General features: G+C 38.6%; 1 protein-coding gene across 2 annotated transcripts in view; it reads left to right on the plus strand.

The window, feature by feature from the left end:
- Positions 1–14,008: 14,008 nt before the first annotated feature.
- The window catches only part of ppp1r9alb (protein phosphatase 1 regulatory subunit 9A-like B), a 33,291-nt gene continuing 32,178 nt past the window's right edge, over positions 14,009–15,121 (plus strand). For both annotated transcript variants that reach the window (XM_036564845.1, XM_036564846.1), the window contains exon 1: positions 14,009–14,165. The gene's annotated coding sequence lies outside the window, so the exon portion shown is untranslated. The remainder of the gene's footprint in view (positions 14,166–15,121) is intronic.

The following is a 15,121-nucleotide window of genomic DNA, read 5'->3' on the forward strand; positions in this document are numbered from 1 at the left end:
CATCTACAGTCTTTCCCAGCTCTGCTGCTGCAGGCTCACCGCTACCCTGTCCGTTCCAGTGCTTTCCTGGCCCCCACCATGTCTGGTCTGACTAAATAGTTAATTAATAAGCCCTTACTGAGCTGAAGTGCGTGTGTTTAAGCAGGAAAAGCACTACAATGTGCAGGGCAGGGGTGCTGCAGGACCAAGACTGCGAAAGGCACATGGATGATTGCATGATTAGGGACTGGGGAGCCATTTGTGTCCCACCGATAGTACAGTTTAAACACAGGTAACGTGTCTTTTAACTTTACTTTGCATGTATATTTGTAAATGTAATATCGGTGGGGCACAAATGGCACCCCGGTCCCTCATCATCTATGTGCCTTTCGCAGTCTGCAGCACTACATTGTGCAGGGCAGGGGGTGCTGCAGGACCAAGACTGTGAAAGGCACATGGATGATTGCATGACTGGATGTATGATATAGGATAATAACTTACTTTCTCTAAATACTGACGTATAATCTCAAAATAACTTTTTGTCTCGAAATAAAGGCCTTGTAGTCTCTAAATATTGACTCAAAATATATCTCAAAATAATGCCTTATTTTCTGTAAACATTCAAATAGAATCTTAAAATAATGACTTATTTACTTGAAATTTTGAGCTATTAAGATGAAATTCCAACATACTATGTCAAAGCATTCAGAAAATTGAGTATTTATTTTGGAATGATGTCATTATTTTGAGAAATAAGTTATTATTTATAGTTACTGTGGGAATGAACTTATATGTGTATATATATGTGTGTGTGCGTGTGTGTGTGTATTACAGTTGTACTCAGTGTACCCTAACTACTGCATCTATAAGAGGAAGAACTGAAGTTTGTTAGGCTCTTTTCTTCTCTTTTTAGATGCTTTTGGTCTAAAATAAAATGCTACAGTGCCAAAGTAAAAGGTGTGACCAGCAAAGCAGGCTTGGTGTTGAACCAACAGATAAGAATGAAAGTAAACACACACATACACACACACACACACACACACACACACACACACACACAATAAATAAATAAAGGGGTCAAATATGAAAACCTAAAATAGAACTGAGGAAAAAGATCCCTTTTCTCACAAATATTAATGTAGAAGTCAAAGTATTTGAAAGTATTCAGAAAAGTTAGTATCCATCTAAATTTTACAGAGCTATGTGGAACTGTGGAACTGTGAGTAAAGGAACTAGTTACCTTCCACCTTTGACATACAAGTCACTGTCTTTAATAGGTCGCATAAGTTATGAGACATAGACACCTTTATATATAGACATCTATACCTTTTATATGAAATGCTAGCCTAACTAACTACCCACAGGGTACTGCAGAGCTTTGCTAAATGCCTCTGAAGTGACTCAGGCGACTTGAGACGATAAACAGAAACACAGTTTGTTAAAGGAATTCTGCTGTACCAGCCAGCAACTCCTTACAGAGCCAAGAGGACTCGCTAAGATGGAAAACTATCACTTGTTCAGGCACTGGTGTGCGAGCTAAGGCGATGTCTGGGCCTTTTAAGTAGCCTATAGCAAAAGCTTGGAAGCTCATATGTTAGAAAGAGAGAAATCAGTAGTGGTGAACAGTACTGAAGCCATTCTGTGTGTATATTCATGAAAGCCTGTACATATCAGCTCTTCTGTCAGCATGCTTAGACAAAACTCATGCAAACTTAGCCAAACAGCTGTTCAGTCGCTTCGGTCTTCAGGCTTCAGTTTTCAGCATTAAAGGCAAATTCAACTTTTTTTAAACATTTCTGTATAATACAGTCGTTGAGATATAAACAAAGTCATCCAGAGTGGTTTGAGGTGAACTGGTTCATTGTAGAGAAACTTACTGACTCAGATTTCTTTACAGTGGTGGTGAGTCAAACTGTCCACAACACAAATATAGCCATTTTATTTACTATCCAAAACCATCAGTGAACCTACAAGTGTCTTCTGAGTTTTTATATGTAATGCTGATGATGACAAAATAGTGGTTAATCTAACTGTGTTTTCTTTGGGGACTATTTTGCCTTAGAATAACGTTTAGAAAAGACCAAGCTCTGAAAAAACTATCCTAAAACAGTGTCTCAGGCATCAAGCGGCGTATTCACAACCATTTCATGTAATAACTTTCTGTGAGAGCTTTCAGAATCATGTTTCAGACATTCGGTTCCTATCACCTCCACTGTAAACAATTCTGACTCTGTAAGTTTCTCTAGAACAGAGCATTTCACACCAAACCACTCTAAATGACTTTGTTTACATCTTAGCCATTTCATTTTACAGTAGCCTAGTTAAATAGGTGGGATTCCCCCTTTAAAAGAACAGGGAGTCACACTATGTGCTCCTTGTTTCACTTTCCCTCTTAAGATCAACCATTCAGCCGATACGGCATTGTACAGGACAATGTTTTATGGAAGCTGTTCACACAATGTCTTAAATTAGTCCGGCTGTGGGAGTCTCTTTGTTATCTGTGCTTTGTGGTAAAGGAGGTCTTCGTGATTAAATCTGTATCGCTGTGGCCCAAAGCGCGTGGGAAACGGGTGAGTGTGGGGAGAAAATAGATCACCATCTGTCTGAGAACACCCTGCCAGGAGAACTTCCCACCACACTTAAAAAGTCGTAGTCTCCACAAATCTAGCCGCAGAGAGTTCACCAGTGACATCACGATTCGGTGCAGTTCTGCTGTCAAGTTAAGGATTCGTCTCAAATCAGACACCTGTTCTGTATGTCGTAAATGAGCTGGGGATTGAGCCGTTTGCTACAGGCTTGGCAAAAATGGTTCTATGTAGTACCAAAAAATATCACTCTAATACCCTCCCAGCACTACCATTACCATTAAAAGCTGACAAGTGATGGAAGAAAGCAAATGTTTTCACCGAAACACAACATGGCCTTTACCATAATGATAATGACAAGTACTTTTATTTGTACAAGTACTTTTATTTGTACAAGTACTTTTATTTGAGCTATTTTTATGTTTATGTTATGTTTTACACTCTCAGGAGAAAATGTATATTTACACATGGTTCTGAATAACTGTAGTCATTTGTGTGAATCACTTTGTAAACAGTACAAGTTATCATCGGCTAGCTGTGAAGCTATAATGCCAATGCTATTAGCCCCTCTGAAAACAACAGCATACACCAGGTCACTAGGAAAACCAGCATAGGTTGTGTTTTGGAGGCTGTTAGGAGGCTGCTCAACCATCAGGACCATGCTGGGTGACGAGCTAAACCAACCCCAGACTAGCACTTGACCAGCACTAGACCACTGGATTTCTAGCTGGGCTAACAGCAATAGCATGAAGGCTTTAGACCTGGCTGACGTTAAATTGGCAAACCAAGTTAATATAACAAGCATGACGATGCTGGGTGACCAGCTGAGCTACCACTAGAAAGGCATGAACCAGCAAAAAATAGCTCTGTGCTGTTTTTTTCAGCAAATGCTAGCAGCTATAGCTGAAGCTATAATGCTAGTGCTATATGCTAGCAGAGAGAAAACAATGGGTTCTTTTTTTGGTCATGATTTTACATTCTCAAAAGGAAAAAAAATGTATGTTTTTCATGATTCTACATGTGAGAGTGTGAGTCCGACTGATATGCGCTGCTAGAAAAAACAGCATAGACCAGCATGGCTGGTCACCAGCATATCGCTGTTGTCGGAAGAAAGCCTTGTATCTCCAGAATGGTAACTTTACAGGAGAAGGAAAAAACCTACTTTACTTTTAATGTAAGTCAATGGAACCAGACTTTTTTCCAAGTCATTTTCGGTTAGTTATTTTAGTCCATTCATCATGATACAATGTAAAGGGTAACCGTTATTTCCAAATTATGTCAAAAACTGAAAAACATCAAAAATGGAGATACAAGGTTTTCCTCAGACAGCAGCGATATGCTGTTTCATGGATGCCGCTATGTTGGTCAGCAGCAATGGAAGTTATAATGTTGATCACCTGCAAAACCACTGGGCAGTGTCCTTTTATGTAATTGATGTTAATGTCCATCTCAGTTGATATACTTACTATTTATATAACAAATTTCCTGACTGCCGGTGACCCAGCCAACCATCAAGAATTTGGTGATGTCACAATTTTCCCACTTCAACGCAGTGCAACGTGTGCACTGACCCATTGTTTTCCAGATTGCATTGCACATCAACTTAAGTCAAATCATTATTCTTTTAGAAATAAATCATGTCAGTGGTTTCCCAGAGGAAAGAAATATTCTACATGAGATCTCCTCTTGGTCTCAGGTACTTCTAGATGTGGTTAAGTCCAGTTTGAAATCAGAGTGAGACCTAAACCATTTTTTCCTGTTTCTGAAATTCTGCTCCTGAGAAATAAAACTCAGATTTCTCACTTTGATCAAAATGTTGTCACACATGTGGCTTAACTCTTTAGTGTCTGACTTGTCTCAACCCAGTCTCAGCTGAATAATATCTCCATAAGAAAAGTGTAAGATCTCATCGTCATCTGTCAGTGAGGAAGGAGAACTCATGTTTTTCTCATTCATCACCAGAACTTCTCACAAACTGAAATGCTGATGTTAATCTCCTCTTTTCTCCTGAGGGGGGTTTAGGAGAAACAATTCAGAAATCAGTGATCCTTCATTAATATAATATTGAGATCTGCTTTATTTCTCTGTGACAATCTTAAGAAAGACATTTTTTCCGCTGGGTTATACTGTACTGTGTGAAAGACAGTGATATTTAAAAATCTGTTTGTCTGGTCTGTATGCACATTTGCTCAAAAACATTAACGTTAGACTAAATTAAAAAAACATAATGCAATAAGTACATTTACATTTACAGCATTTAGCAGACGCTCTTATCCAGAGCGACTTACAAAAAGTGCTTTGTCTATCTAGAGAAAGTATCTTTGCTAGTAACAAATAGGTTAGAGAGAAAGCCAGTCCTGAGCTCAGATACTGCTAGAAACAAAAGTCTATGTTGATACCTAGAGAAAAGAAAGAGTTAAACACAGCACAGTGCAGTACAATACATTTCAATAAGTGCGGTACAATATGTTACAATGAATACTTAACTCAGTGCTCATTTAAGTGCTGTATAAAGAGATGTGTCTTCAGTCTGTGTTTGAAGACAGTGAGACACTCTGCTGTGGGAGTTCGTTCCACCACCTGGGTGCCAGTACAGAGAAAAGTCTTGATGCTTTCTTCCACGCGTCTTGAAGGATGGCAGGTAAAGCCAAGCTGTACTCGAAGCTCGAAGGGCTCGTGCTAAAGTTTGAGTTTTGACCATTGCCATCAAGTAGGGAGGGGCTGGTCCATTTTTGGCTTTGTAGGCAAGCATCAGGGTTTTAAATCTGATGCGTGCAGCTACAGGAAGCCAGTGAAGGGAGCGCAGCAGTGGGGTGACGTGACTGAACTTAGGAAGATTGTGATCTAATATGTGTGTTAATGTGTTTGTTTAACCATCTCCAAACCTATCGACCATTATCTCGTTTGGCTAATCGATCCTTCATTAAATTAAGAGAGTAATTTGGGATTGGTGCACTGCTGGTGAGATGTTTAGGTACTAGGCAGCACTAAAATGTAATAACTGAGAAGATGAGGCTCTGTAACCTATCTGACATCTATCTATCTTAGAGAATAACTACTGTAATAACTACTACTGTAATAACTACTCACCCACTGAATTTAGTAAAAAATCAAGCCACTGATTAAGTGTCTAGGAGTTTTTAGCTAAAGTGCTAGAGTTCTAAACTGAACTGCAGGTATTTATGCAGTATATACTGTGTATTTGCTAATCAGTTGTTTAAAGTTCTATGTATTACCAGACACAGTCCCAAGACGTTAGGCTCAACCATCATGACCATGCTGCGTGACGAGCTAAACCACCACCAGACTAGCACTAGACCAGCATTAGACCAGTGGTTTTTCTAGCAAGGCTAATAGCAATAGCCTTATAGCTTCAGAGATAGCTGACATTAACTTGGCTTAAAAAGTCAGCATGAATGGGTATTTGAAATTTCAGGGAGGGTCTTTTAACTAGCTGGGCATTTTCTTTCAATGATAGGTGGGATAGGTGTTTGCTGAGCAAATTGATCAAACCATATAGCTAAGAGGAGCAAATTTTACCACTCAATCTATCATATTAAATATAGTTTTGAGTCACACTGGACTACTGACTTTTACCAAAACAACATGTAATTATTCAAATGTGTTGTTAGTTGCTCATCAAAGATACGACTATACAAAATTTCATCACTTTAGATCAATCAGAACAAGCTATGTGGCAACATACTAAATGTAGTTGTTGGAAGTTAATGAGTGAATTAAGACACAATGGGTTAAAGATTCCCATGTTCATTTTCATGTGAGTTTTTCCTCATTTTTGGGGGTTAACTGTCATTAAAAGCAGTTCCACCAGTTCCTTCAGAGGCCTGCGGTTTGCAGGCTTAATGTGTCAACCACGTGTTAAAGAATGCTGCATAGTTAAAGCATTTATGTGATTTATGAGGGTATATGTTTGGTACAGAGACCTATCAATCAAGCCCCAGGCCCTCGGCATTGTGTGTTTTTCAGGGTTCAGCACTTTCCTGGATGTTAAACCTGTCTATTAGCATTTTTAGATGGCTTAATGTAAAACAGCAGGTAGGGAGTGAGAAAAGTTACATTTTTAGTCAGTTTATCAGTGGTGAAAGATCAGACACTACTAAATTTATCCTTATAGTCTTTTCCCTCTCTCACTCTCTCTTTCCCTCTCTCTCTCTTCCTGCCTCTTTGATTGGGTGATATTTTTATAAAATCTAGGTCCGGAGGCCACCTGGGGAAAACAGCACCAAATTCAGGCCATGAAACAAACCCAGGCCAAGAAGAAAGGACGTCAGTAATATATTACCGTACCATAGCTTTCCCACCAGTGAATAACTAGGAAGAAGCCATTGCTCATTGAAGTAGCACTATAGATACATTAGTGGTGGCAGTATAGTCAAGTTGAACGACATCAGTGCAGTCTAACAGACATTAAACGCTACATTTCTCTAGCAAGACAGATCTGAGGCATGGTAAGAGGCACATTTGCTTATTTTTGCTTGTCTAATGTACTTTGATTTTTTCTGGCATGGTTCTATTTTTAATGTGGAATGCGTCTTGTGCTTACGTAACCCAAAGTGACTGCTTTTTTGGAAAGTGTACTTTGTGTTCTTAGGAACAGTTTGGGCATCGGGGTGATGCTGGAGCCAATGGAAACACATGATCTAAGATTTGTTAGCACCTCCGCCACAAATCTATCAGATATTAGCTGCAATGTCCTCTATATCCTGATCTGAGTTCTGTTTGGCTGTATCTGTTATAATGGTTTAAACTGAGGCGACTGATTCTAGGTCAGTGTAAAAGGAGCAGCGCCAACTTGGAGTGGATTAACTACTCTCTTAAATAAAGGGTTCTTCGAGGGTTCTTTAGTGAAGGCTATAGTAAAAAGAGAACCAAGATAATTTAAACAAAGTGTAATGTTTTAATGTTTTAGTGCTACTTTGCAGTTCAAGTTTTTTATTTGCCATTCTAATTATGCCACCGTTGCATCCACATAGTTATGGTGGTCAGTTATTATATTCTGTATTGCATATGTAAATGAACCATTCTACAAGACTGATTCAGAGTTTTGGACTTTTAACTGACTTGGACTTTAGACTGAAGTCCTTTTGCTTTGAGTGACGCTTTATCTTAATTAACCTTAATATACTGAGTGACACTTTACCTTAATTAACCCTAATATACTGAGTGACCCTATACCTAATCCCTTATTTTACCTTAATATACTTGTGTTTATTTTATTTTATTTAGCTGATTTTAAACATAAATAGCCAGTACATGACTAGCAACACAGCACTGAACAGCTGTACACACATAAAATCATCATATTTTTCATTAAAAATGAGGTTTTTGATGTTTCCGTAGTGACAGTTCTTAATGCTATACGTTATTATCAGACACATTCACTTCAGAACAATGGGTTCTAACTGCTCACCATGTTGCCATGAGGGTCAGAGTGCAGTCATACATCATAAAACTGTTTGGAATCCTCCCAACTGTAACAAAGAAGCCCTGACCGCTTACACAGCCACTGATGTAGTAACGTTACAATCTGACTTCTTTCTGCAGTAGCAGAAAAAAAACAATCTGAGCTCATCTATCTGCTGTAAAGTGCTTTGTGTTTTTCAAAAGTCCCTCCCACCTTCAAGATACCTCATCAGGAGGGGATTTTCCAACTCTTTAAACTGAAAAATCTCTCTCTTGAAACTGTTGTGGCGTCCCTGTATGAGGGGGTCGTGTTTACAACAGATTCTGGCCTGAGACAGAGTCAAGAATGACTAGAAGTAAAATATATATATATATACATATATATATATATATATATATATATATATATATATATATATATATATATATATGTGTATATAGGTATAAATCAGAAGAAAGTGTATAGAAGCAGAAAAAATTATGCATAATGGATATAAAAGATATAAAAATTATTGCTGTTGTAACAAAAACCTTGCATCTCCAAAATGGGACTTCATAGGGGGAGGGTAAAAATATCTCAGTTTCTGTTAATACTGCTTATGAACTTATTGCAAAGAATTCTGGACTATTTTTACTGGTCCATTCATAATGAAACACTCTCAGAATGTAAAGGACAGCCGATGTTTTCAAATGATATTAAAACTAAATAAATGAATTAAATGAAATAGAAGAAAACTTACAAGCTTTTCTTATCACGGCAGCAGATTTACAGGCTCATGCCGTCATGCAGGTGTATTATTTTATGCCGAAGTTTAATGTAGAATGTGATGATGCTGTGTTTGTGTCGACTTTGCAACCGCTTACCTGTTAAATAACGCAGCAGGAGCTGTAAAACTGGTTTCAGGTCATCATAAAAGAGAGTTTTATCTGTTGTTCTGTACTGATAGCTGTAATAGTAAACGTCTGTTCCAGTGAAGTGCTGATTGACACAGCGTACAGCGGATCAGCACAGATAATCTACTCTCAATATGTAGAGGCTGTAAAATGCCATCTGTTAGAGGATCCTCTCTCTCTCTCTCTCTCTCTCTCTCCCTCCCTCTCTCTGTCTTCCTCTCTCACCCGCACATATACATGCACAAGGTTTACTGCACATTATGACCCACAGTGGGACGTAGGACTACTAGCAGGATCTATAAGTAATTCACTATATTTCTATGCAACAATACAGCAAACATGTGTATGTATTCTATGTACACACACACACATATGTATGCATATTTGCCCCATATATGTGAATATATATAACTTGCAATGAGTCTTTCTCAAGTCGCTGTGGAGGAATTTTGGCCCACTCTTCCTCTCAGAATTGTTTTAATTCGGCTGTTTAATTGTTTAATTCAGCATGAACTGCCCGACATGCCACAGCATGTCAATGAGACAAAGTCAGGACTTTGACTCGGCTGCTCCAAAACCTTAATTTTGTTGCTGTAGGTTTAGGTCACAAACTGACAGGTGGACATTCTCCTTCAGGATTTTCTTAAAGAGAGAGGAGAATTCATGGTTCTATCAGTTATGACAAGTCGTCAAGGTCCTGCAGAAGCAAAGCAGCCCCAGACCATCACACTACAGCACTTCTTCATTTAAAATAAGCATTTGTGTTTACTTGGGGGATCTTTGTCTATATATATATATATATATATATATATTATATATATATATATAATATATATATATATATATATATATATGTGTATATATATATATGTATCGGTGCTGTCGGAACAAAACCTTATATCTCCAAAATGATAACTTTACAGACATTTTTCCGAATCATTTTGGGCCGTTTTTGGGCCTTTTTGTCCATTCATCATGACATTTACACACAATGTGCAGGCCAACAGTGTTTCCAAATTATGTCAAAAACTAAAAAATGGCAAACACACACACATACAGACATTATTTACATAAATAAATAGGAGTAATGTGTCTGCGCTAGATGGCAAGATACTATACTAGATACTTTTTGTTTTCCAATCCCGGTGAAAAAGGTTGAGTATTGGCCGCTGCCAATACTGATTAGACAGATTTGTTACAGGATTGGATCAGATAACCATCAATACCGGTCTACCACCTCTAATCTGCATGCTCTGTAAAAAATAAGGAATAGGAATGAGCCATGGTTTGTGGTTAGTTCTGTGTTCTCTGTCTAAATGTCCACCCTCTCCTTCTATCTTTACTCTCACTCTGTTCACTCTGCTCCTCTCCTGTCCTCCTCTTCCCTCCACTTCTCTCCTCCCCTCTTTTCTCTTCTCATCAGAGGCACTCAGATGGTGACCTAAATGTGTGTGAGGGAAAGACAAAAGCTCCTGAGCGTCAGTTCTGCTTTGGAAGAGTGGCAGTGGACTAGAGTGATAGCAAGCTGAGACTCTGGACTAGTTTCACCTGACAGTGCCAGTTAATTTAGGCTTTAAATGTTTCCCAAATAAAACACCAGCTTTAAATGTTACCCAAGTAACCCACAGGATACCAAAACAGTCTCCTCAGACACTGCAGTCCTCAGAATGAGCACATCTTGCCACTGGACTGTCAACTGGCTTCACACGTGTAAAAATAGCAGCATGGCGAGGCTCACTTAGAGAATAAACAGGTTGCTTTATAAACAGAACAAAGCAAACATCCTTCACTTGCAAACAGATTGGTTCCAGTGAATGCTGCTGGCAAAACGCTGTATCAGAATGTTTGAATCACTGAATAGCACCCATGGTGTGAATGCTACTGGAGTTGCCTTCACTTCAACATTTCACAATATGTCACTTAAAAGATGAAACATTTAAATGTAAACATATAAGACAGGTTTATTTACACAGCATGTTTCATATACACTTGTAATTCAAAGTGTTTTATGTAGACAGTGAATATTACCATTTTAATTCATGAACAAAAGACATAAGCACCAAAATACTGTGCAAAAGTCAGAGAACGCCCTTCATTTACTTAATATCTGGTCCAAACAGCCATTAAATACAAGTTATTCATTTTTTTCAGGAGATATTTCTGAGGGTATTAAACAAAAACAGTAGTTAAGGCTTTAAACAAATCAGCTCCACAGGAGTTTCTGTCCATCCTTCCACTGTGAGAGGCCAACTCAACACTATGAGTCTGAAAGGATGTGTAGCTGTTGAGAAGCTCTTACTGAGAAAAGGAGACACATCAAACAAAGAAGCTGCTGGTGTTCTCAGAACAATGAACTGACCACAGAGTCCAGACCTCAACATCGCTGAATGTGTTTGGGATTGTTTGGATTGTGAGAAGCAGAAAATGTGACCAACTTCTAAGACTGAACTTTGGAGATGTGGAAAAATATCCCTGCAGATTTCTCTGAAAAACTGAAAGCGAGTCTTCTGAAAAGAGTAGAAGCTGTAATAAAGGGAAAGTGTGAACACTGCTCAGTTCTCGCCTTGGACAGTACCGATAAAATTCAAAATCACAGTATTTTCAGAATATATCATATTCAAGTTAGCATTAATAAAATTGCTAAGAGAAAGTCTTAGTAACCTGATATAGCTTGTATTGATTAGACTGTTTTGATCTGTTTTATTCTATTAAAATTGCCCCAAATGAAACCTTATAAACAGCAAAATTCATCACATCTCGATGGTTGATTACAGGAAAATAAGAATTTAGTCTTTTAAATGGTATGATAAGTTGTGCTTAATATGACCAAATTCAGTTAACAAGGTAAAAAAAAAGGTCAATATTGATTGAGCATTGATTAATGCTTAATTGTCTATTAAATATATTGCTAAAAATATGAAGAAATTGACAAGCAATGTTTGACTGTACTGCACCGTATTGATAGGTAGCTCCTTATATAAAACTATAAGAAGGATATTCTGATAACCTACATGATCTTATCAGAAAATACTACCAGCATTAAAACTTAAGTAGGACATCATGGCATATATATCTTCAAAATAGTAGCTTTACAGGAGAAACAGCCTTCAATTTTAATAAAAGTCAGTGTGAAGAGATTTTATTCCAAGTGATTTTGGAGCATTTCTATTGGTCATCATGAAATTTCCAGATAATGGAAAAGACAGCTTTTGTGTTCTAAAAGTGTAGAAGAGTACAAATGGACAAAAATGGAGATACATCTTTTCTTTTGGGCAGTGACAATATTTAGATTTTTAGCCTAAATCACCTTATAAGAAAATACTACCAGTGTTAAAACTACAGGTGGGATATTTTAATAGTCTAAATCACCATATCAGAATATGCTACCTGCTTTAAAACTATAAGTAGGATATTTAGGGTATTTTAATAGCCTAAATCACCTTATTATAGGGTAAGTAATGCTAGAGGTGGGCAACATGAGGATATTTTATCACTATCACAATAAATATTGGTATTGTGATCAACAACACGCCTTTCTGGGCAAATCGTGGATAACATACTTACTTACTTATATCATACTTATACTGAAAATGCTGCATGTTTCATTCCATAGAGAGCATAATTAGTCCTGCTAGCACTGAATAAAAGTCATTCTACACTTTCAGAAATAAAGGTACAAAACTGTCACTGGGGCAGTACCGCTCTTGTCACTGGGGTGGTACCCTCAAGGGTACATCTCAGTACCTTTTGTCAGGGAACATAATTGTACTATAATCCATTGAAATGATGAAAGTTGTACTGACTCCACACACCCCGTCTCGACTCCAGGCTTTTATTTTATTGTTCTGTTTTAAAACATCAGGTTATGAAAATGTTCAAATACGTTTTACCTGGAAAAACTTATTTAAGGTACAAAATTGGACCTTAAAACCACTGTTGTACCTTTGAGGGGACATTTACATTGTTTGTACCTTGATGAATGAAAAATGTACCTGCACAGAAATAATTTCTAACAGTGTAGCCAAAGTATTTGATGGCAGTGTCTGTGTGTCAAAGTATCGTGATACATATTGTGTATTGTGAAAATATCTTGTCTTGTAAGTATTGTGATGTAGAATTTTTGCCATATCACCCAGCCCTGAGTGATACTATTAAGTCTGTGTTATACACTTCATGTAAGGCTAAATTAACATGCATGCGCAGTAGGACCATTCACTGAGTAGAACAAATGACTAGAACAGCTTTATAGATGATACATCACTCAGCCCCACACAGCTGTGCCTGAACTGCTCCAGTGGCAAGTAACTTCGTTTTAAAGGGAACTCCACCGATTTTTCAAAAATTCGACATAATTAAATGGTTGAGATGTAAACAAAGCCGTTCTAAGTGGTTTGGTGTGAAATGCTCTGTTCTAGAGAAACGTACACAGTGGTGGTGATAGGAACCAGACGTCTTACAATTACAATTTAAATTTGCATCTGAAAGCTCCCTCACAGAAAGTTATTACATGAAATGGTTATAAATACAGTGCCTGATGTCTGAGACACTGTTTTATGATAGTTTTATGATAAAGTTTTGTCTTTTAATGTACTTTAATCCATTCATGGCGGAGGAATACATGTAGGGTGTTGTAAGGCAAAATAGTCCCGAATAAAACTTTTTTTCAGATTTATGACTATTTTACCGTCATCAACATTACATGTAAACACTCAGAAGACACGTGTAGGTTCACTGGTGCTTTTGGATAGTAAATGAAATGGCTAGTTTTGTGTTGTAGACCTGGCAACTGCTGGTTCGTATCACCACCACTGTGAAAAAATGAGTCTGTATATTTATTTACAGTGAACCATCCATACCAAATCATTCTGAATGAATCTGTTTAGATAGCAAGGACGGGAAGAAGATTTTTTTCAGAAATTTTGAAAATTTGGTGGAATTCCCCTTTAACTCCTAGCAAACTCAGCACTGTTCAACGTGGAGAAGATGTTTCCATCAGGGAACAGAGTGCCAGGCTTCTTCCTCTCACTGGAGACCCAGTCTCTCAAATATGTGGGACTCCAGCGCCCAAACTGGGCTTTTTTTCCCACGGCTTTCCCCGCAGCGCCTTCAGCGCCCTCTCCCTACGCGCAAGCGCGCTCGTGAGCGCGCAGCTGAGGATAAGGTTGGTTTGAGCGGACGCGCACGGAGCGGGCAGGCAGGCAGGCGGGGAAGGAAGGGTGTGACAAGTTTGTAATCTGTTGGTTCTGGACGTGGACCTGCTATGGCGCTGTGCGTGCGGTCACGGTGAGTTGTGCTCGGTCGTTCTGTGTGAGTTTGAAGCCTCTCTCGGGTCGCTGTCAGCGATACAGAGAAAGTTCTCCCATTTGTAGTCGAGCCTCGTTGAAGGACGGCGCGGTGGCAGCAGCGTCCTAGTTAACCACGAAGTCAGTGTGGTTTCAGTCCAGACGCTTCATTGCTGCCTTCACGGTGGCACAAGTTGGTCAGCGTGTTCTAGATAGTTTGGAGATGTCCTATTAGTCTGGGAAGTTTCTTGCAGAACGTCTGAATGCTTATCTGTTTCTTCGTTTGCACTTGGTAACACTGATAGGCTGCTCGAAGGGGAGTTCCACCCAGTTTCCAAATTTCTGCATGATTAAATCATTCAGATGTTAACTCTGTAACAGAGTTGTTCACAGTGGTGGTGGCGTTAGGAACTGTCTGAGGAAGCTATCTCACAGAAAGCTGTTACATGAAATGCTGATGAATATCTGTCTGATGCATGAGACATACATGTGTAGGTGCACTGGTGGTGGTCCTGGAGGCCCCCTGCCCTACACTTTTAGTGTTTTCTCTGCTCCCAAAACACCTGATCCAGCTAATCAGCTCATTAACAGCCCATTATTGAGTTAAAGAGGGTGTGTTAAAGCAGGAAAAGCACTAAAATGTGCAGGACAGTGGGCCTTCAGGACCAGAAACACTGGGATAATACATAAAATGTCTGTATTTGCATTGTAGACCTTTGATTTCTATCACCACCACTGTAAAGAAGTATCCCTACAGTGTGCCATTTCATGTCAAACCACTCTCGATTACTTTGTTCACATCCCAACAATTGAGTTATCCAGAAATAAATGCAGAAAAATTGATGTTAGTCCCATCATTGCCAGACTAGACAGAGAGTAAATCTTGTTGTGAGACGTTTTGGTAAGTGTTGCATTTCGAAACTGAAAGAAATACGGTATAAAAGGAGAGATGACTCC

The sequence above is a fragment of the Colossoma macropomum genome, unplaced genomic scaffold, assembly GCF_904425465.1.
Source record: "Colossoma macropomum unplaced genomic scaffold, Colossoma_macropomum, whole genome shotgun sequence".
NCBI lineage: Eukaryota > Metazoa > Chordata > Actinopteri > Characiformes > Serrasalmidae > Colossoma > Colossoma macropomum.